The 21,563-nt window shown below is 46.0% G+C and overlaps 1 protein-coding gene across 10 annotated transcripts in view; it reads left to right on the top strand.

Moving 5' to 3' along the window:
• The window catches only part of FHIT (fragile histidine triad diadenosine triphosphatase), a 1,116,384-nt gene that overhangs the window by 33,650 nt on the left and 1,061,171 nt on the right, over nt 1-21,563 (top strand). For 6 of the 10 annotated variants that reach the window (XM_050957602.1, XM_050957591.1, XM_050957592.1 and 3 more), the window contains exon 2: nt 19,121-19,169. The exons of 3 other annotated variants lie outside the window; for them this stretch is intronic. The gene's annotated coding sequence lies outside the window, so the exon portion shown is untranslated. Of the gene's footprint in view, nt 1-17,949; nt 17,997-19,120; nt 19,170-21,563 lie in introns of all 10 variants that reach the window. One more of the 10 variants, XM_050957596.1, reaches the window with a different exon arrangement.

Raw genomic sequence — 21,563 nt, 5'->3', positions numbered from 1 at the left:
CCAAATTTTAGTGCTTTTAATTAGGTACTTTCTTCATGTCCATTCTGCATGAGGGAGAGTGCATGGAAGTCTCTGCGGGGAACTGTGACTCTCCGCCACCATGAGGCAGGCTGGGCATCTCATTATCCTTTGCTGTCAAGTCCCTCCTCCCCCTCCCCCACCAGGCTGTGAGCTTGGGCTGCCGTCCGGCATATGGGCACCAGTTTAATAATACTGCCTAGGGCCCCATAAATCCTAAGGACGGCCCTGCCCCGGCGCACGCTGTGGTTGAGCTCCCTGCTCCTGCTGCTTCCGTGCCAACTGCACCGCAGCCAGAGAGCTCGTCTAAGTCGGATCGCCCGGCACCGACACCTGCTGAGGCACCGACGACGTCGGCACCGTCGATCCCGGTCCCACGAGGGCCGTCGAATCCGGTGCCTGACAGCTCCCCAGTATGCACTGTGGTTGAGCCTAGAGACATTCCCAGTGGTGAGGGGTCTCATTGCCATGACAGAGTCGATGCTGCCTGAACCCCCGGCACCGCCGGTGCGGGTAATACAGTCTCTTGGCAAGCCTCCCTTGATATGACCACCCTCTGTCGGCACAGCAGAGCGGCACCTTTCTTGATCACGGTCCCACAGACGCTCCAGGTTCCGTCGGCACACCCGACACCACTTGCAGTCCCGGTGCTGTTCTCGGTACCAGTCGCACTCGCCGCACCGGTTGGTATCCCATTCGACGACCCGCTACTATCGGCACCGTTCCAACTCCCGGCACCGCTACAGGTAACGTGACTCCCGTAGCCTTTCCCGACCTCAAGCCTCGAGATCTCGGTCGACCTCCCGGCACCGCTCTGGTTGCAGGTCTGGATCTCGTTCCAGGTACTGGTACGCCTCCCGGTACCGGTCCTCGGTGCCGAGTTTGGCAAGGTCCGATAGAGTCAGAGACTGTGCCCATGCTTTTTAGCACCTCCATGGCCATCCAGACACGCATTCGTGTCATCCCACGCAGGCAGATCTTATGCTCAGGACCGCGATTCTGATGTGCCCACCAACAACCTGAGAGCCCATCAGGACCTCCTAAGGAGGGTACCATGCCATATGGACCTCCAGGTGGAGGAGGTCCCGGAGGTAGAGGACCCAGTATGGTGCCCTCTAAGGGGTACGACTACTTGTCTGTCCGTCCTCCTCTCTGCTCACTAGTCGTTCAGTCCGTTAAGGAGAGGGAATGGCATGGCCAGCAGGTGCCAGCCCTGAAATCGAAGGAGGCTAGGCGAATGAACCTACTCAGCCGCCAGGTGTATTTTGCAGAGGCCTTACAGCTCTGGGTGGCAAAGCAACAAGCCTTGCTTAGCTGCTATAATTATAATACCTGGGTGGCGGTAGTTTAGTTTATGGAGTTTCTCCCTCAAAACTCCTGCCAAGAGTTCGCTGCCCTCTTGGAGGAAGGGAAAAAGGTGCACAGAGCGTCCCTCCAGGCCTTGTTGGACGCAGCAGACTCAGCAGCCAGGACTCTGGCCTCGGGTGTTGCCATGAGGCGCATCTCATGGCTTCAGGTTTCAAACCTCCAGCCGGAGCTGCAGTATGCCATTCAGGACTTACCATTTGATGATAAAGGCCTCTTCGCGGCGAAGACAGCCCCAGGCTGCAAAGCCTGAAGGACAATAGGGTCCTAATGCGCTCTCTCAGCGTGCATACGCCAGCGATCAAATGCAGGCCTTTCCGTCCCCGGCCACACTGCCGTATTCTGTGCCTAGCCAGAGACAGGGCTTTGGCAGACGGCGCGGCTGAGATGGTCGCAGACAAACGTCAGGACCCCTAGAGGACCAAGGTCAAGGTCCCTCGCATTCACCACCGGGACCAAAGACGAACCTTCCAAGGTGCACCTGAGGGCGGTGTACCAGTCACAGGCCGGGATCCCACTCCTACTTTCTCCTGGCGTGGCCCCAGTTAACTTCAGATCGCTGGGTCCTGCGCACGGTGGAGCATGGGTACCACCTCCAATTTGTTCCAACCCTGTCCCCCTTCAGGGACCCCTCTCACGAGGAATTCCTCTTACAAGAGATGCAGACACCGATGGACGAAAGGGGCAAGGGGTTTTACTCCCGTTATGCCCTAGTCCCCCACTCGAACGGAGGTCTCAGACCTTCCTAGACCTGTGAGGATTCAACCAGTTTGTGATAAGGTTGAAGTTCCACATGGTATCCCTGGGAACCATTATCCCGTCCTTGGATCCTGGAGACTGGTATGCCGCCCTCAATATGAAGGATGCATACTTTCACATCGCCATCTTCCCTCCGCACAGGAGATACCTCAGACTTTCTAGCCAACCGTCAGTACTTCTGGTTTATGGTCCTGCTGTTTGGCCTTTCTACAGCCCCACGAGTATTGTCCAAGTGTATGGCCATAGTCGCTGCCTACCTTCGCCGATGTCGGATATGCGTTTTTCCATATCTGGACGATTGGCTTATCTGAGGAGACTCCGAGACACAAATCACTCAGCACGTGGGCATCGTCACGGACCTATTCACACGTCTAGGCCTGATGATTACTATAGAGCAATCCCCTCTGGTTCCCACACAGAGGTTGGACTTCCTAGGGGCTATCCTGGTCTCCGACCTAGCCGGAGCCTGCTTACCACAGCCGCGGTTTCAGGCGATGGCAACAGTCATCCGAGGTCTGCAGACTTTCCCAATGACCTCGGCTTGCACTTGTCTCGGTCTCCTGGGTCCATGGCTGCCTGCAAGTTTGTAACCAAACACGCCAAGCTCCGCCTCCGTCCTCTCCAAGTCTGGCTCACCTCAGCGTACCGCCCGGACAGGGACCCAATGGTCATGATAGTCACCGTTCCCTCGAGCACCCTAGGCTCCCTAGAATGGTGGCTAACTCCCTCATGGTGTGGGCAGGGATGCCGTTCTATCCGCCCCAGCCCTCACTGCCCCTGACGGCGGACGCATCATCTCTCGGCTTGGGTGCTCACCTCGGTCACCTTTGAGCTTAAGGCCTTTGGTCTTCTCGGGAGCTGGCATTCCACATCAATGCCCAAAAATGAGAGCAATCTGCCTGGCGTGCCAGGAGTGCCAGCAGCAGCTGCGAGGCCGTGGTGTCTCAGTGTTTACAGCCAACACAACGGCCGTGTGCTACATAAACAACCAGGGAGGGACATGGTCCTCCCCCTTTTGTCAGGAGGCCATCCATCTCTGGGACTTTTGCATGGCTCACTCGATGAATCTGGTAGTGTCCTTTCTCCCAGGCATTCGGAACGCCTTGGCGCTTTGACTCAGCAGGTCTTTCCTGTCTCACGAGTGGTCGCTCTGCCCCGATATGATGCATTCTGTTTTCCAGAAGTGGAGACTTTTCCTCACATAGAGCTGTTCGCTTACTGCGAGAGCAGGACATGCCAGATGTTCTGCTCCTTCCAAGGTCTCTCCTCAGGATCGATCTCGGACGCATTCCTGATGCCGTGGAAAGGCCAACTCCTTTATGCCTTCCCACTGTTCCCACTGGTTCATTAGGTCCTGCTCAAACTCCGCAGGGGCAGAGCGCGCATCATCATGATCACTCCAGCGTGGTCCAGGCAGCACTGATACACCACGTTGCTCGACCTGTCAATAACCAACCCAATTACCCTGCCACTCCACCCAGACCTCATAACTCAGGGCCACGGCAGGCTTCGTCACCCGGACCTGCAGTCTCTTCACCTCACGGTGTGGCTGCTGCGTAACTGAGCCGGGGTGGCAGGAAGCCTTCCACCTGGTCATCGTACCTGGCCGAGTGGAAGCGTTTCTCCCACAGGTGCGAAACGCTTGATCTTACTCCTGCTGAGGTCTCGATCCCCTTTATTTGGCCTACCTCTGGCCTTCAACAGCAGGACCTAGCGGTGTCATCGCTGAGGGTACACTTGGCAGCCATCTCTACCTTCCACCTAGGGTAAGGTGGTCATTCCGTGTTCTCACACTCTATGGGTTCGAGGTCCCTTAAGGGCTTGGAGCGCTTACACCCTCAAGTACGCCGCCCAGCCCCAACGTGGGACCTCAACCTAGTTTTAGCCAGACTTATGTCTCCCCCATTCGAGCCGTTGGCGACCTGCTCGCTGCTATACCTGTCTTGGAAGACAGCTTTCCTCGTAGCCGTTAAATCTGCCAGATGAGTCTCCGAGCTCAGAGCTCTTACGGTGGTTCCGCCGTACACTATGTTTCACAAAGACAAGGTGCAGTTATGACCACACCCGGCTTTCCTCCCTAAGGTGGTTTTGGCTTTTCATGTTACCCACACTCAACGCAATAGGCACAACAATTACACTCCCTGGACGTCTACAGAGCGCTCGCATTTATATTGTGCGGACAGAACCATTTCGTAAAATGCCCCAACTCTCTGTTGCGGTAGCAGACCGAAGGAAAGGCCTACCTGTTTCCTCTCAGAGGCTCTCATCTTGGGTGATGGCATGCATCCGCACTTGTTATGATTTGGCTCAGATTTCCCCAAGCCACATCACCATGCATTCTACCAAGGCTCAGGCTTCATCTGCTGCCTTGCTGGCTCGTGTACCTACCCACGAGATCTGTCGCGCAGCTCCATGGTCCTCGGTCCATACCTTTGCTTTGCATTATGCTCCGGTTCAACAGTCAAGAGGTGCTGTAGCCTCTGGCTCAGCAGTTTTCATTCTGCCACATTTCAATCCGACCCCACCGCCTACGTAAGGCTTGGGAATCACCTAACTGGAATGAATATGAGCAAGCACTCGAAGAAGAAAAGACGGTTACTCACCTTTGTAACTGTTGTTCTTCGAAATGTGTTGCTCATATCCATTCCAAACCCACCCTCCTTCCCCTCTGTCGGAGTAGCCGGCAAGAAGGAACTGAAGGGTGGCTGGGTCGGCAGGGGTATATATCTGGTGCCATAGCGGCTCCACTCCAGGGGGCGCCCAGCCGACCCACCGAGTGTTGCTAGGGTAAAAATCTTCCGACGAACATGCACGCGGCGCGCGCACGCCTAACTGGAATGGATATGAGCAACACATCTTGAAGAACAACAGTTACAAAGGTGAGTAACCGTCTTTTGTACTGACTGGTCTATAATTCCTTGGGTTGTGTTTATTCCCGTTTTTATAGGTAGACACTATATTTGCCCTTTTCTGGTCCTCTGGTATCTGTCCCACCCTCCACGAGTTCTCAAAGATAATTGCTAATGGCTCAGAGATCTCTTCAGCCAGTTTCTTAAGTATTCTGGGATGTATTTAATCAGGCCCTGCTGACTTGAAGATGTCTAAGTAATTCTCAACTTGTTCTTTTCCTATTTTAGCCTTAAATCCTACTCTATTTACACCGATTGATACTCATGCATAGTGTTTGAATTATAGAAAGTTGCAAGCAATTGGCCTACTGTATAACAGTAGATTTTTTGCTTTTGTAATGAGAAAATAACCTTCCTTGGTTGAATCATAGGACTGGAAGGGACCTCGAGAGGTCATCTAGTCAAGGCCCCTGCACTTGTGGTAGGACTATCAAGTATTATCTAGACCATTCCTGACAGGTGTTTGTCTAACCTGCTCTTAAAAATCTCCAGTGATGGAGATTCCACAACCTCCCTAGGCAATTTATTCCAGTGCTTAACCAACCTGACCGTTAGGAAGTTTTTCCTAATGTCCAACCTAAACCTCCCTTGCTGCAATTTAAGCCCATTGCTTCTTGTCTCATCCTCAGAGGTTAAAAGGAGCAATTCTTCTCCCTCATCCTTGTAAAAGCCTTTTATGTACTTGAAAACTGTTATCATGTCCCCTCTCAGTCTTCTTTTTTCCAGACTAAACAAACTCATTTTTTAAAATCTTCCCTCATTAGTCATGTTTTCTAGACCCTTAATCACTTTTGTTACTCTTCTCTGCACTTTCCTCCGTTTGTCCACATCTTTCCTGAAATGTGGTGCCCAGAACTGGACATAATACTCCAGCTGAGCCCTAATCAGCATGAAGTAAAGTGGAAGAATTACTACTTGTGTCTTGCTTATAACACTCCTGCTAATATATTCCAGAATGATGTTTGCTTTTTTTGCAACAGTGTTACACTGTTGACTCATATTTAGCTTGTGTTCCATTATGACCCCCAGATCCCTTTCCGCAGTGTTCCTTCCTTGGCAGTCATTTCCTGTTTTGTATGTGTGCAACTGATTGTTCCTTCCTAAGTGGAGTTCTTTGCATTTGTCCTTATTGAATTTTATCAGCATAGTTTGTTTGAAAATCAGCTATGCACTATACATGTGCATTAGCTACTTGAAATAATGTTTCATAAATACACAGAAATTAATTTACATCTAGTATAATGAACTTTTTGCAGATACATTTTTAAAGGGACACTGTCATTCCTAAAGAAATTGCAGTTCTGTCTGCAAATGTTTACCTACTAGTGTAAAAACAAATAACTCCTAAGATTACTGTAACTGAAAGATTACAGAACACATTTTCAGTTTTACTCAGTATATTTGGCAGCATTCTTTGTATTGTCAGTTGGAATTAAAAACATGAAACTGAAATTGCAAATCACAAAATTTGGGAGTGGAACTCAGAGGCAGATATAATTGTTGAAACTACTTCCAGCCTGTTTTAAAATAGAAAATTGTGTAGATTGCAAGTTGACTGTTCCTTTCAAAAGCATCATTTTGAGTTTTAGTCCAAAATTGACATAGTTGGACAGTGAGCTCATCTATCATATCTTGCTTTCTTTAATTCAGTGATGTTTATTGTTGAAGGAAATACTTGATTCATCTGAAACACACAAAATGCAAAAAAGCCATGTAAATTACTATCAGATTAAGAATAAATAATTTGTCAAGATAGGTCAGTTTTAGAATTGAAAAGGCTGAGTTCCAAAATGTCCTCTGTAATGTTCATGATGTTTTCATAATCAGTAGAAGAGTATGTCTGTATGAAGTAAATGACTTGCATGGAAAATACTAACCAAATTGCAGAGGCAGTTGTGATGTTATCCAGAGTATGATCTGGACTGCTGAAAAACCGTGTCCTCTCAATTGTCCATCCTGATGTGCCTTTTACACTATTTTGCTGTGAGAGCAACACTCCTGGTCTGCTCTTACGCAGCTTCCAGCATGTAAATCATTCCCAGCTATATTGTATAAGTGGCTATGGCCAGAAACTTTTGAATTACACAGCAGAGCAACACCAGCAAATTCCCAGTCGCAGACATTCCCCCAGAAATGTGCGCCTTCTACTGCCCAGCCCTCACCTGGACAATACAAGCTCATATGAAGTCCATCATTTTATTAATATAAAATATGTCCAAATACTATTATCTCCAATTATTAGTTTCCCAAGCATTTCAATCCAAATATGCTGGTTTAGATAAAACAATAAAACAAGTTTATTAACTACAGAAAGAAAGATTTTAATTAATTACAAATAATGAGGGCTGAAAGTCAGTATTGGTTACAGGAAAATAAAAGATACAATGTAATCACTATCTAACTGAGGGAGCTAAATGAATTCAAAGCTCATCTCTTTCTCACCACATGCTTCAGCTGGCTGGATTCCTTTCAGCCAGGACCCCTCTCACAGTTCAGTGTTACTTTCCTTATCTTTGAGGTGGTGTTGATGCCATGGGGAGAGAGAAAGGGAGGAGTATTTGGGAGCATTGTTCCCGTTTCTTATAGTTCTCTTTTTCTTTAAAAAACATCTCCTGCTGAGGTTCAGAAAGTCTTTGGGGACAGGAATCTCCAGCTGTTTCATTGCCAATATGTAGATTTTTCATTCATACCCTTTTTCCTGCCACAGAATGGCCACTTAACCAGGTGATAGTCCATTTGATTTAGTTGACACCTGGCTGAGGCATCAGTTTGCCTTTTGTCTTTGAGGAACTGGTTTGTGGCTGTTTTTGAAGCCTTGGAATATGTCTTAATTATATCATACAGTACAGTCTTATAGCTTTACATACAATGTTGACACACGTTTTACCAGGATAATAATGATCAGCAACTTATGAGTTTTCAAATGATATCCCACAAGGAATACTTTGTATAGGATTTATCATAGTCTTGTAAAAGGGATAAACATAAGGGCACAGACTCTCACAGAAGTGTTACCTGAAACTTAGGGTATGGCTACACTTGCAGCTGTACAGCGCTGGGAGTTACAGCTGTCTTCGTACAGCTGTGTAGGGAAAGCGCTGCAGTGTGGCCACACTGACAGCTACCAGTGCTGCAGTGTGGCCACATTTGCAGCATTTGCAGCGCTGTTGGGAGTGGTGCATTATGGGGAGCTATCCCACAGAGCACCTTGTCCCATTTTGGCGCCATGGGTTGTGGAGAGGGGACGGAAGGGTGCGGGTCATTCCGCTTCCTGTCCCAACGCCCTGTGATGCATTGCTTCACATCCCAGCAGTCACTGTTTTTCCGTCCATGTTTGGCGCCATTGTGACTCTCCCAACGGTTTCTGTGCAGCGCGATTTCTGTGGAAAATGGAGCCCGAGCTGCTGAGGAGTATGCTGATGAGTCTCGCCAGCACATCACGTTTGGCAATTGAGCTATTCCTTCAGCTCCAAAGTGACAATGAGGAGTCCGACAATGATATCAAGTCACCTGACGCGTATAACACTAAATTGCTTGTGGCATTCACGGAAATGCCCAGCACCGTGGGACGCCGCTTTTGGGCTCGGAAAACAAACACTGAGTGGTGGGATCACATCGTCATGGAAGTCTGGGATGACAAGCAGTGGCTGCAGACCTTTTGGATGAGAAAAGCCACTTTCATGGGACTGTGTGCTGAGCTCGCCACCACCCTGCAGCACAAGGACACGAGATTGAGAGCTGCCCTGCCAGTGGAGAAGCGGGTGGCTATTGCAGTCTGGAAGCTGGCAACTCCAGACAGCTACCGATCGGTCGCAAACCAGTTTGGAGTGGGAAAGTCGACCGTTGGAATCGTGTTGATGCAAGTTTGCAGGGCCATTAATCACATCCTGCTAAGAAGAACCGTGACTCTTGGGAACATGCAGGACATTGTGGATGGCTTTGCACAAATGGGTTTCCCTAACTGTCGAGGGGCGATAGATGGGACTCATAGTCCTATTCTAGCACCACCCCACCTAGTATCCGAGTACATTAATTGGAAGAGGTATTTCTCTGTGGTTCTCCAGGCGCTTGTGGATCACCGTGGGCGTTTCATTGACATTAACACAGGCTGGCCTGGAAAGGTGCATGATGCACGCATCTTTTGAAACAGTGGCCTGTTCAGGAAGATGCAGGCTGGGACTTTTTTCCCAGACTGGAAGATACAGTTGGTTACATCAAAATGCCCATTGTGATCCTTGGAGACCCCGCTTACCCGTTAATGCCTTGGCTCATGAAACCGTATACAGGGAAGCTTGACAGGCGCAAGGACCGGTTCAACTACAAGCTGAGCCGGTGCCAAATGACTGTGGAGTGTGCTTTTGGCCATTTAAAAGGGCGCTGGCCATCTCTGTAGGGGAAGCTAGACTTGGGGGAAAGCAGCATCCCTGCGGTTATATCCGCGTGCTGTACCCTCCATAATATTTGTGAAGGGAAGGGTGAAACATTCAGTCAGGATTGGACCTCCGAGGTTCAACGCCTGGAGGCTGAATTTGCACAGCCAGAGAGCAGGGCTACTAGAGAGGCCCAGCACAGGGCTTCCAGGATTAGAGATGCCTTGAGGGAGGAATTTGAGGCTGAAAACCAACAGTCATGGGAACCTAAAAAGCCAGGATGCTTATCAGCTGCTTTGTGCTTTTCTTCTTAGCCGCTGTGTTTGTCTGGCGGATTCTACTTTCCCTTTCCCTCCAGTCCTGCAGTTTTTTCCTCCAGTCCTGCAGTTTTTTACTCTCTCTGGCAGAGTGAACCATAACTGCTTTCAGCATGTCGTCTTTGCTTTTTCGCGGCTTCTTCCTGAGGTTTTGTAGCCTCTGAGCATTCGATGATACGGGCAGTCAAGTAGTCAAGGACACTTTTCGAAAGGCAAAAATGGCAACAGTTAAGAGGCAGCACTGTTTATAATCTCACCCAGACAGTTATTCCCACACAGTGAAGGAGTTTACAGTCTTCACTTTAGCCTACTTTTCCCAAACAGAGTGCACATAACCCACAGGAGCCACGAGATGGTGAGTAAGGAGGACTGATTGCTTCAGGGATGTGCAGAGGTTTCTGTGCGTTGGGGAAAGCAAACTGCTGCAGGGGACATCTACACTGAACAGTCTCCCAACATTTTCCACAGGAGTTAATCCTGGAAGATATCTCGCTGCTGCGGGTCACCTGGGAAGAGCGGGAGGGTCTTCTACAGCAATGCGGATTCCGCCCTGGCCCCTATGCAGCTTGCCTGTGTGCAGCAGTGGTCCCCCCACCCCTCACGGCACAGTGGCGCGGATGCGTTAGCCTGACTGGGACAAGGACCACAGTAGCTCTCCCTATAAACTTGCGCAAGTGCATTGCCCGTGCTCTGGCTGAAACTTTTGAAGAGATTACTGAGGCTGATTACTGCGACATGATAGACCACATCAATGGGCTATTCCACATCTAGGCATGCATGCATGCAGCTCTAACCCCACCTCCTCTCCCGAAACATTTCCATCCTGAAAATAAAAGCTGCTTACCGGTAACCCGCTCCTCTGCTTGTCCTTCACCAAGTACCGGCTGCTGCGACTGGCTACCTTCCTCCTGGCCTGAGAAGAGCTCCTGGCTGCATGCCTCCTGGGACTCCCCCCCCCCTCCTCCTCCTCTCCCTCCTCCCCCCTGCTCTGAAGTGTCCATCGTGGTCGTCGGATTGGCAGTGGGGTCACCCCCAAGTATCACGTCCAGCTCCTTGTAAAAATGGCAGGTCGTGGGCGCAGTGAGGGAGCGACAGTTTCCCTCGCGGGCTTTGCAATAGGCATTCCGCAGCTCCTTCACTTTAACCCTGCACTGCACCGCGTCCCGGTCGTGGCCCCTTTCCAGCATGGCCCTTGATATCTGCCCATCGGTATCATAATTCCTACAGCTGGAGCGCAGCTGTGACTGCACACCTTCCTCACCCCAAATACTGATGAGGTCCAGCAACTCGCCATTGCTCCATGCTGGGGCTCATTTGGTGCATGGAGGCATGGTCACCTGGTAAGATTCACTGATTGCACTCCACACCTGGCTGAGCAAACAGGAAGGGGATTTTTAAAATTCCCGGGGCATTTAAAGGGTGGGTCACTTGAGGCCAGGGCAGTAGAGTGCGAACTGATGAGCAGAGTGGCTGAACAGGCATTCTGAGATACCTCTGAATACATCTGGAGGCCAATTACAGCGCGTTTGGTGGCCACACTGGCGGAGCAGCTCTGCATCACTAGTGCTGCAATCATTATACCCCAGGCAGAGCAGGAGTACAGCCAGCGCTGCAGCCAGGGAAATGCAGCGCTGTATGTGCCTTGCAAGTGTGGGCGGTGAGTAAGTTGCAGCTCTGTAAACCCACCACCAGCGCTGCAACTCTCCAGTGTAGCCAAGCACTTATCCAGCACATCAGAGAGGACTTAAGTAAAAGATATTCAAACTTTTAATTTTACAAGACCCACAGTGTATTATTATTTTATTAGGGCTATCGATTAATCTCAGTTAACTCATGCAATTAATTCAAAAATATTAATTGCAGTTTTAAGCAGACTGTTAAACCATAGAATACCAATTGAAATGTTTTAAATATTTTGGATTTTTTCTTATATATATTGTATTCTGTGTTGTAATTTGAAATCAGTGTATATTATTTTTTATTGCAAATACTTGCACTGTAAAGATTATAAAAGAAATCTCAATTCTTCTTTTCAGTTCTTCAATTCACCTCATACAAGTACTGCAGTGCAATCTCTTTGTCATGAATGTGCAACTTACAAATGTAGATTTTTTTTTGTTACATAACTTCACTCAAAAACAAAACAATGAAAAACTTCAGAGCCTACAAGTCTACTCAGTTCTACTTCTTGCTCAGCCAGTTGCTAAGAAGTTTGTTTACCTTTACAGGAGATAATGCTACCCTATTGATATTTACAATGTCACCAGAAAGTGAGAACAGGCATTTGCATGGCACTTTTGTAGCTGGCATTGCAAGGTAGTTCCGTGCCAGATATGCTCAACATTTGTATGCCCCTTCATTCTTCGGGCACCATTCCAGAGGACATGCTTCCATGCTGATGACGCTCGTTAAAAAAATAATGCGTTGATTTAAATTTGTACAATTCTTTGAGGGAGAATTGTATGTCTCCTGTACTGTTTTACCCACATTCGACCGTATATTTCATGTTATAGTGCTCTCGGATGATGACCCAGCACATTGTTCATTTTAAGAACACTTTCACTGCAGATTTGACAAAACGCAGAGAAGGTACCAATGTGAGATAGCTACAGCACTCGACCCAAGGTTTAAGAATCTCAAGTGCCTTCCAAAATCTGAGAGGATGAGATGTGGAACATGCTTTCAGAAGTCTTAAAAGAGCAACACTCCAATGCGGAAATTACAGAACCTGAACCACCAAAAAAGAAAAATCAACCTTCTGCTGGTGGCATCTGACTCAGATACTGAAAATGAACATGTGTTGGTCCACACTGCTTTGGATTGCTATTGAGCAGAACCCGTCATCAGCATGGATGCATATGCCCTGGAATGGTGGTTGAAGCATGAAAAGACATTCCTGTCCTCGCTTATAAACAGGCCCCCAACCTGAAGCAAATACCAGTAACCACACACCACAGAACAATTTGTTAGTCTCTAAGGTGCCACATGTACTCCTGTTCTTTTTGCGGATACAGACTAACACGGCTGCTACTCTGAAACTTGTTTTTTCTCAGTGATTTGCTGAACAAGAAGTAGGACTGAGTGGATGTGTAGGCTTTCATGATAAAGAAATTGCACTACAGTACTTTTATAATGGAATTGAAAAATACTATTTCTTTTGGATTTTTATAGTGCAAATACTTGTAATCAAATAAATATAAAGTGAGCACTGTACACTTTGTATTCTGTGTTGTAATTGAAATCAGTATATTTGAAAATATAGAAAGCATCCAAAATATTTAAATAAATAGTATTCTGTTGTTCAACAGTGTGATTAATAGCAATTACTTTTTTAATCATACGATTAATCACAATTTTTTTAATCGCTTGACAGCCCTAATTATTGTTACTGGTAGTCCACCGATGATGATGATATTGTCGCAGTTCTCATACATGGCTGCACATATGGCTCTGCAGTCCAAATCCTGATGCACAGTCGGCTGCACTGAGGGCATGGGAAGTCTGTATCTATACTGTTTGATGATGTAGCTCTGTGGCACATTTCATGTGAAGCCTGGAAATAATTTCGTTAATCCCACTCAAATTTGTCACATGATGATCTTGTTAGAGACTGCCAGTGAGTCTTCTGAGCCATTTGCTCAAGTTCTTGAGGATTGTTGTGAGCCCACTGGAGATTGCTCTTCAGATTATCATTGAAGCACTTCATAGAATCGTAGAAGATTAGGGTTGGAAGAGACCTCAGGAAGTCATCTAGTCCAACCCCCTGCTCAAAGCAGGACCAACCCCAACTAAATCATCCCAGCCAGGGCTTCATCAAGCCGGGCCTTAAAAACCTCTAAAGATAGAGATTCCAACACCTTGCTAGGTAACCCATTCTATTGCTTCACCACCCTCCTAGTGAAATAGTTTTTCCTAATATCGAACCTAGACCTCCCCACTGCAACTTGAGACCATTACTCCTTGTTCTGTTATCTGCCACCACTGAACAGCCTTGGTCTTTGGAACACCCCTTCAGGTAGTTGAAGGCTGCTATCAAATCCCCCCTCACTCCTGTCTTCTGCAGACTAAGTAAGTCCAGTTCCCTCAGCCTGTCCTCATAAGTCATGTGCCCCAGCCCCCTAATCATTTTCATTGCCCTCGCCTGGATTCTCTCCAATTTGTCCACATTCGTTCTGTAATGTGAGGCCCAAAGCTGGACACAATACTCCAGGTGTGGCGTCACCAGTGCCGAATAGAGAGGAATAATCACTTCCTTCGATCTTTTATATCACAGTACATCACATTATATTTCATATATGTTGGCTGGTGTGATTGTGACTTCAGACAAACCAGCCAGTTGCCCCATTCCTCCATTTCCCTTACTCCAGTAGTAAACAGAAGACAACTAGTCATACTCATGGCTTTTTTCCTTTTATCTTTTCCAAGTGCAGTTTTGAGATTAAAGGTGCCATCACATCTGTCCTCTTTCCTGCCTTCCCTCTCAGCAGAATGATGGTGGATAGTGACCTTATAGATAAAACATCTCTCTCCTTCTCCATGACTCTTCCATCTTTTTCTCTGAGTGAGAGTGAAGGAAGGGGGAAGATTTTGACATCAGAGGCAAATCAGACCTTGAACAGCTTTATGATATTTCAAGGTCACTGATAGTTTAATAATACACAACCTATTGGGCATGGACTTCAAAAAAGCAGACTTGAGAAAACTTAGAGAACCGGTAGGTAAGGTTCCATTGGAAGGAGATCTGACAGTTTATCAAAGAGATAATATTAAAGGCACAACAACAAACTATACCAATCTGAAGAAAAGATAGAATAGTAAGATGCCAATATGGATCTATCAGGAGCACTTTAATGACCTGAAAATCAAAAAGGAATTCTACAAAAAATAGAAGCATAGACATATTACTAAGGATGAATACAAAAGAATAGCACAAGCATGTAGGGAGAAGATCAGAAAGTCTAAGACACTAAATGAGTTACACCTGGCCTGGGACTAAATACAATACAAAGAAGTTCTGTAAATACATTACGAGTAAGAGCGAGTCAAAGGAAAGTGTAGGTCTGTTACTTAGTGGGAAAGGATAGCTAATAACAGATGACATGAAGAAGGCTGCGGTTTAATGCCTGTTTTTCTTCAGTCTTCACTAAGGAGGTCAGTTGTGACCAGATGCTTAACACAATATTAAGAAACAAGGAAGAAGGAACAAGCCATAATAGGGGAAGAACAAGTTAAAAATATTTTGATAAATTAGATGGATTCAATTTGGCAGGGCCTGATGAAATTCACTGTAGGGAACGTAAGGAACTAGCTAAAGGAGTCTCAGAACTGTTAGCAATTATCAAGAACTCATGGGGGATGAGTGAGATCCTAGAGGACTTGCAAAGGGCAAACATAGCACCTATCTTTAAAAAGGGAAACAAAGAGGATCTGGGAAACTATAGACCAGACAGCCCAAATTCAATACATGGCAATATGTTGAAACAAATGATTAACCTGTAGGTACTTAATAATTGATTGTTTAATATGGGTGTAAGGAACAACCAGCATGGATTTGTCAAGAACAAATCCTGCCAAAGCACATAATTTCCTTTTTCAACAAGCTTACTGGACTAGTGGCTGTGAAGGAAGCTGTTGACATGCTATATCTTGATTTTTAGGAAGGTCTTTGGCACAGTGCCACCGGACATTCTTGTAAGCAAACTAAGGAAATGTGGTGTAGATGAATTGCTATAAGGTGTATGCACAACTGTATGAAAAACCATACATCTATAAGAGTTGCTATCAATGGTTCCATGTCAAAGTGGGAGGATGTATTTAGTGGGATCCTGCAGGGATTTGTCCTGAGTCACAAATTGAATATGAGCCAGCCATGTGTTGCAGTTGCAAAAAAGATTGATATCATTCTGGGGTGACAGGAGAGTCACGTAAGACAAGAGAAGTAATTATCTACTCTACTCAGCACTGGTGAAGCCTCAGCTGGAGTATTATGTCTAGATCCAGGCACCACACTTTAGGAATGATGTGGACTATTTGGAGAGAGTCCAGAGAAAAGTAACAAAAGTGACAAAAGGTTTAGAAATCCTGACCTATGAGGAAAGGCTTAAAAAATATGGGATGTTTCTTGAGAAAACAAGACTGAGGAAGGGCCCTTTTAAATATGTTAGGGGTTGTTATAAAGAGGACAGTGATCAATTGTTTTCCATGTCCATTGAAGGTAGGACAAGAAATTATCAGCTTACTCTGCAGCAAGGGAGTTAGGTTAGATATTAGGAAAAACTTTCTAAGTTTTAGGGTAGTTAAGTAGTGGAGTAGGATCCCAAAGGAGGTTGTGGAACCCCTGTCACTGGAGGATTTTAGGAACAGGTTAGACAAACACATGTCAGGATGGTCTAGATACATGGTCCTTCCTCAGCATGGGATCCTGGACTAGATGACCCTTCCAGGCCTTTTTTTCTATGATTCTATATCTGTGGGTTGTGGTTTTCTAGTGATGTAACCCACATTTAGACTCACTTTGAGAAATTGGAATTTATATACCCAGGATTATTATATTTTTCTTCTGCATGGTTTTCATAGGCAGCTGATGAGAGCATTTAAAAATCTCTTCTTAGATTGAAATTTGCTATTATTTGAGAGAATGCTCCACTAATTTGCCTGTAGCAAAAGCTCACTGAAGGCACTATAAGAGCAAGGGATGTATTTATTCAACATATTTGTGCTTGTACTTGAATGAACATTTTTTATGTTATTGCTTATTAAAATCAGTGGCAAAATTCCCTTTAACATAGTGGTCAAACTTTGGTGCATTATAGCCAACCGTAAAGAAAATCTCTCTTCTACAGTTAAAATGTTCTGTTCCTTATTGTATTGATAGAGAGTGTACATTGCACACAAATATTTTTCACTGATGATCATTCATAGAATTTAAGGCCAGGAGGCATTAGATCAGCTAGACCAGTGATCCCCAACCTTTTTATCGCCAATAGCACATTAATGTTTTCAGAAGAGTGTGGCGGGTGCCAACAATTTTTCAAAGCTTATTTTGTATTTGTACATTAAATAATACAACAAATCATATTTAATATTACATAATATATGAATCCAGAGAGAAAAGAGAAGATGGAGAGAAGCCGCAAGGACAGAGAACACCAGTGCCCGCAGCCCTGGAATACTCTGTCCCTGGCAGGTCTGGGGGCCCCAGATTCTCTCCCCTGCTGGGCACTAGGTGGGTCCCGTGCCTGCTGGGGACCGAGAACACTGGCGCCCGCAGCCTGCAACCCTGGAGTTCTCTGTCCTCTGGCAGACGCGGGGCCGCAGCTTCTCTCCTCTGCTGGGCACTAGGCAGGCCCTGCACCTGCCGGGAACAGAGAACACTGTGCCCGCAGCCTGAGTTCTCTGTTGCTGGCAGGCACAGGGCCATGGCTTCTCTCCCCTGCTGGGCACCAGGTGGGTGCACATAAATGCCCCAGCAGGCTCCATGGTGCCCGCTGGCACCGCGTTGCGAACCACCGATCTAGGCTGACCCTCTCTGTATCACAGGCTATTAAATTTCACTCAGTTACCAGTATATTAAGCCCAATAACTTGTGTGTGGCTATAACACATCTACCAGAGAGGCGTCCAGTCTTGATTTGCAGACATCAGGAGATGGAATATCTACCACTGCCTTCCAATGTTTAATCACCCTCACTGTTATAAATTTGTGCCTATTTTCTAATTTGAATTAGTCTGGTTTTGACTTCAAGTGATTGATTCTTGTTATGCTTTTTTCCATTAAAGAGCCCGCCCTTTAGTATCTGGTATTTTCTTTCAGTGGAGATACATATACACTGAAATCAAATCATCTTTCAGTCATCTTGATAAACTAAACAGATTGGGCCCTTTAGGTATTCCACTCTACTGCATTTTCTGCAGACCTTGAATATTTTTGTCTCTTTTCTTCAACCTTTCCAGTTTTTCAACATCTTTTTAAAAATATGGATGCCAGAGCTGTACGCAGTATCCCAATATCGGTCTCACCAAAGCCTTAGTACTAATTAATTCAGTGGGTATTACATCTGCATATCTGAGTGGAGATTTTAGTGGTTTTGATGTTAAACTGCTGTGCCAATTTGAGGATGGATGGCTCAGCGTGTTATCTTCCTCACTATGAATCTTTGTCTGACACGAGAAACCTAAATACTTCTTTCTGATTTTTTTCTTCTGGTTGCAGGGTAGTCTTTTTTATCTGTATAAGCCAGTAGGATGGAGGGTATTTAGGTAAGGGCAGGTTTGACTTGAAACATCACCCTGCTGCTCAACCCTCAGATTTCATGACCCCAAGTGGGTTTTCCTCTGCGGTATCCAGAAGGACCTAAACCTGAGTAGGTTTGTACCATGTGGGATATCAGATAGCATCTTTATGCAGTTCCCTTTTGTAGACTCTCCAGCCCTAAGGGATCCTTCCTTTTAGTTGAGGAGATTAGCCATGGCTGCTTTGTTAGCCAAAAATGTCGTTAGAAAAAATAAAGTATTGAGGGAATATTGTGTAATAAAAACAACAAGGAGTCCGGTGGCATCTTAAAGACTAACAGATTTATTTGGGCATAAGCTTTCGTGGGTAAAAAACCCATTTCTTCAGATGCATGGAGTGAAAGTTGCAGATGTGTAATAAGTTAGGCATTGCAGCTTTTGGAAACATTTCTAAATCCTAACAGGGATATGGGAGTCGAACAGGAAGGTAATACAGGGAATGAAATTAACAAATTATTTAAAATTCAGTTTTAACCTTTTCAGTTTTCCCTGATACAGCTAACATTTTCCCAGGTATTCTATCATTCAAGATGAAAGCTGAAAGAACTGTATATTAAATTTCCCATGACCACTTACATTACAATGGTGGAGGTTTACTCACTTCTGATTCTTATATTTATGGTGTTCTTGCAAAATAAGTTGCAAAAGAACCACATGCCAGTGCTGCAAAAGCAGCATATGAACTGGTGATGTTCCTCGTTCCCCATACAAGAGGAGTGATTCTTATTGCCAGAGCAGGCATTGTAGTTCCACTTTTGTGCATCACATGTGGATCATGCCAGCTGATCTTTAGGCTATGCTCAGTAGTGCCCCTCCAGCAGGCGCATGGAGCAGCGTCTTGTGGATTTTGGAGGAAGCCAAAATTGGACAGAACACTTTTGCCCTGGGCTCCCCCCCTCTCTGCAAGCTTTCAGCTATATGCTTTTGTCAGCCAGAATTTGGCCTATGAAATAGTAGTGAGAACTTTTTATCAGAGGTTTCTCCAGCAACTCTTGCTGTGACATAAGTAAAACATGGTTACTAATGTATACACCAAACATTCTTTCTTCACTGGCAGGCAGGTCAATGCTTTATTTTTTATCCCTTTGTAGCTTTGAAGTACAGCAAGGAAGTGAAATCCATTGAGAATAGTCTGTAAAGGTAAGTGTATTTATTACATTGCATTGACAAACATTGCCTTACAACATTGATTTTTCTTTTATTCAGGGATTTAAGCATTTAAAGATATAGCTGACAGGACAACTTCTTTAACCACTTAGTTGTCCCATCACACAAAAATGCTGAGCAATTGTTAGAGCGGAAGTGTAAAGAAACAAGTTGATGTGCTGAGGATGGCCGTATCTTAGAGCATGATTGCTGACTTATGCTTTGTTCATAGTGGTTAAGATATTCCAGTGTAGCTCTGTTCATTATGATTAATGGTAGGCATGATTTAAAAAAAAACAACGCTGGTATTGCTTCTGGTCAGTAGCTCAGTAAAGCCAGCTGGCAAAATCAAACATTTAAAACTGAATGCAGAGTGGCATTTTAATCTGGTTGTATTAAATTTATTGTGATAGTTGTGCAATAGTATGCAGCAGGCAACTCTGCAGAAAGCAGGAAATTATCGGACAGACTTTGACTGCTACAAAGTTCTTCTGACTTTGTCACTGGGCTTTAAATGGATAAAAAGCTGAATTTGAAGTAATAGAGAACAATAGTTAGCTTTGTTTGCAGTTTTTCAATAGCTTTTGTCTTTTCCTTGAAGAAAATGTTAGTCCTATTGGTAGGTATATTTATAAATGTGCAACTTAATTGCTCTTTTATTCATTCTTAAACTGGAAATAGTTCATGCAGAAAAGAAATTGGATGATAAATTATGGGCTGTGACAGGGATCTCTTTCATCAAGTGGCTTCACTGAACAGGTTAAAATAACCTATACGCTTGCATTTGGTTTCAACAAGTTATTTTTTAATTTTGAGATTTTTCTGCTGTCAATTTCATAAGAGCTAATGTTAAGAACTGTGATGATAAATATTCCTGGGGAATTCTGTGCTATTGCACACGTGCAGAACTTATGTCCCCTGCAGAGTTCTTTGCTTCCCCGCAGAAAAAAATTACTTTCTGACAGGGAAGCAAAGGGAAGCCACATGCATCTCTGCCCAGCAATATGTTTTGGGTTCCTAGGGCAGACAGCAGAGAGATAAATCACTATGGGGGAGAGGGCGGGACTGGGGAAGACCCAACTGATGGCTTCTATCCTGTGCTGGGCTCACCTGCTTGTTGGGGCTGGGGAGGACATGACTTCCTCTTCCCCGACATGGCATCCCGGGCTGGGTCAGAACCACCTGCAGATTTCTCCCCCAGCCGTAGGAAGCTCTGCAAACTCTGCCCCCCTCCCCCCACGCTTCCTGCACCCATTGCTTCTCAGCTTCCGGGGGAGGATCCTTGTAGAGGAGATGCTCTCCCATCTGTCCAACCCCCGTGCATCCAGACCCCCTCATACCCAGTCCCTCACGTCAAGCCTCACCCCCACACACACTCAGAACCCCCTCAACCATGAACCCCACTCCCCCACACCAGGACCACGCCGGTGAGCCACCCACACCGGGATCCGCACCTCACTGAGCCCCAACCAGCTGCACCTGGATCCCTATCCCACTGAGCCCCACTCCTCCAGCATATTGATCTCCCACTGAGCCCCCTCCTCCAGACCCCTATGCTGGGCTCTACCCCTCCACACTCAGAGCCCCCCTGCTGAGCTCCAACCACTTTAACCTGGACCCTCCTGCAGAGTCCCATTACCATTGCACCTAGAACCCCTCAACAAGTCTCTGTGCCTCCACATTCCCCCATCCCCCGGATCCTCTACTGAGCCACCTGCACCCAGATTGCCCCACACCGAACCCACATCTGGATCCCCACACACTAAGCCCCTCCGCACTTGGATCGTGCCTTGCTTGGCCTGCCTGCCCACACCTGGTGCACCTGGCACAGAGGGGCAGGGCTCTGGAGTGTTTCTGGGGCAGACCTGGTCCTTGCGCTGTGTCAGGATTGCGTGCAGCCTCACTGCTGAGTCCATGTCCCGAGGGGGAGCTGCACAGTGATCTCCCACCTCTGTGCAACCAGTGACCTGTGCTCCCCACTGCCAGGTTGGAGCCTCCACATTTATTTGATAAATAAAACTTGCAGAATTTTAAAATATTATGTGCAGAATTTTTAATTTTTTGGTGCAGAATATCCTCAGGAGTAAATAAAGCAGCCTGCAACATAAAAGACAGACTAAGAAATTCAAGACGGTCACATCATGCAGTGAGATTTAAATTATTATTGTCTTGCAGTGTCATCAATTGTAAACCACTGTGATCAACTGTTAAAACAATTGGGAAATAACAGAGTTGTGTGATATAGAAGAAATGAATGTATGTTATGGTATAGTATGTGAGTGAAATTTATTTTTTTTTCTGAGCACGTTTACATTTTATGACATGGTAAATTGATTTTTAATGTTTATATGTGTAGTTAAGCTGTTTATAGGTAGAATAAAGCCAAAA

The sequence above is a fragment of the Gopherus flavomarginatus genome, chromosome 6, assembly GCF_025201925.1.
Source record: "Gopherus flavomarginatus isolate rGopFla2 chromosome 6, rGopFla2.mat.asm, whole genome shotgun sequence".
Taxonomy (NCBI): domain Eukaryota; kingdom Metazoa; phylum Chordata; order Testudines; family Testudinidae; genus Gopherus; species Gopherus flavomarginatus.
The sequence above is the reverse complement of the archived record's forward strand: the minus strand, read 5'-3'. Positions and strand labels throughout refer to the sequence as shown.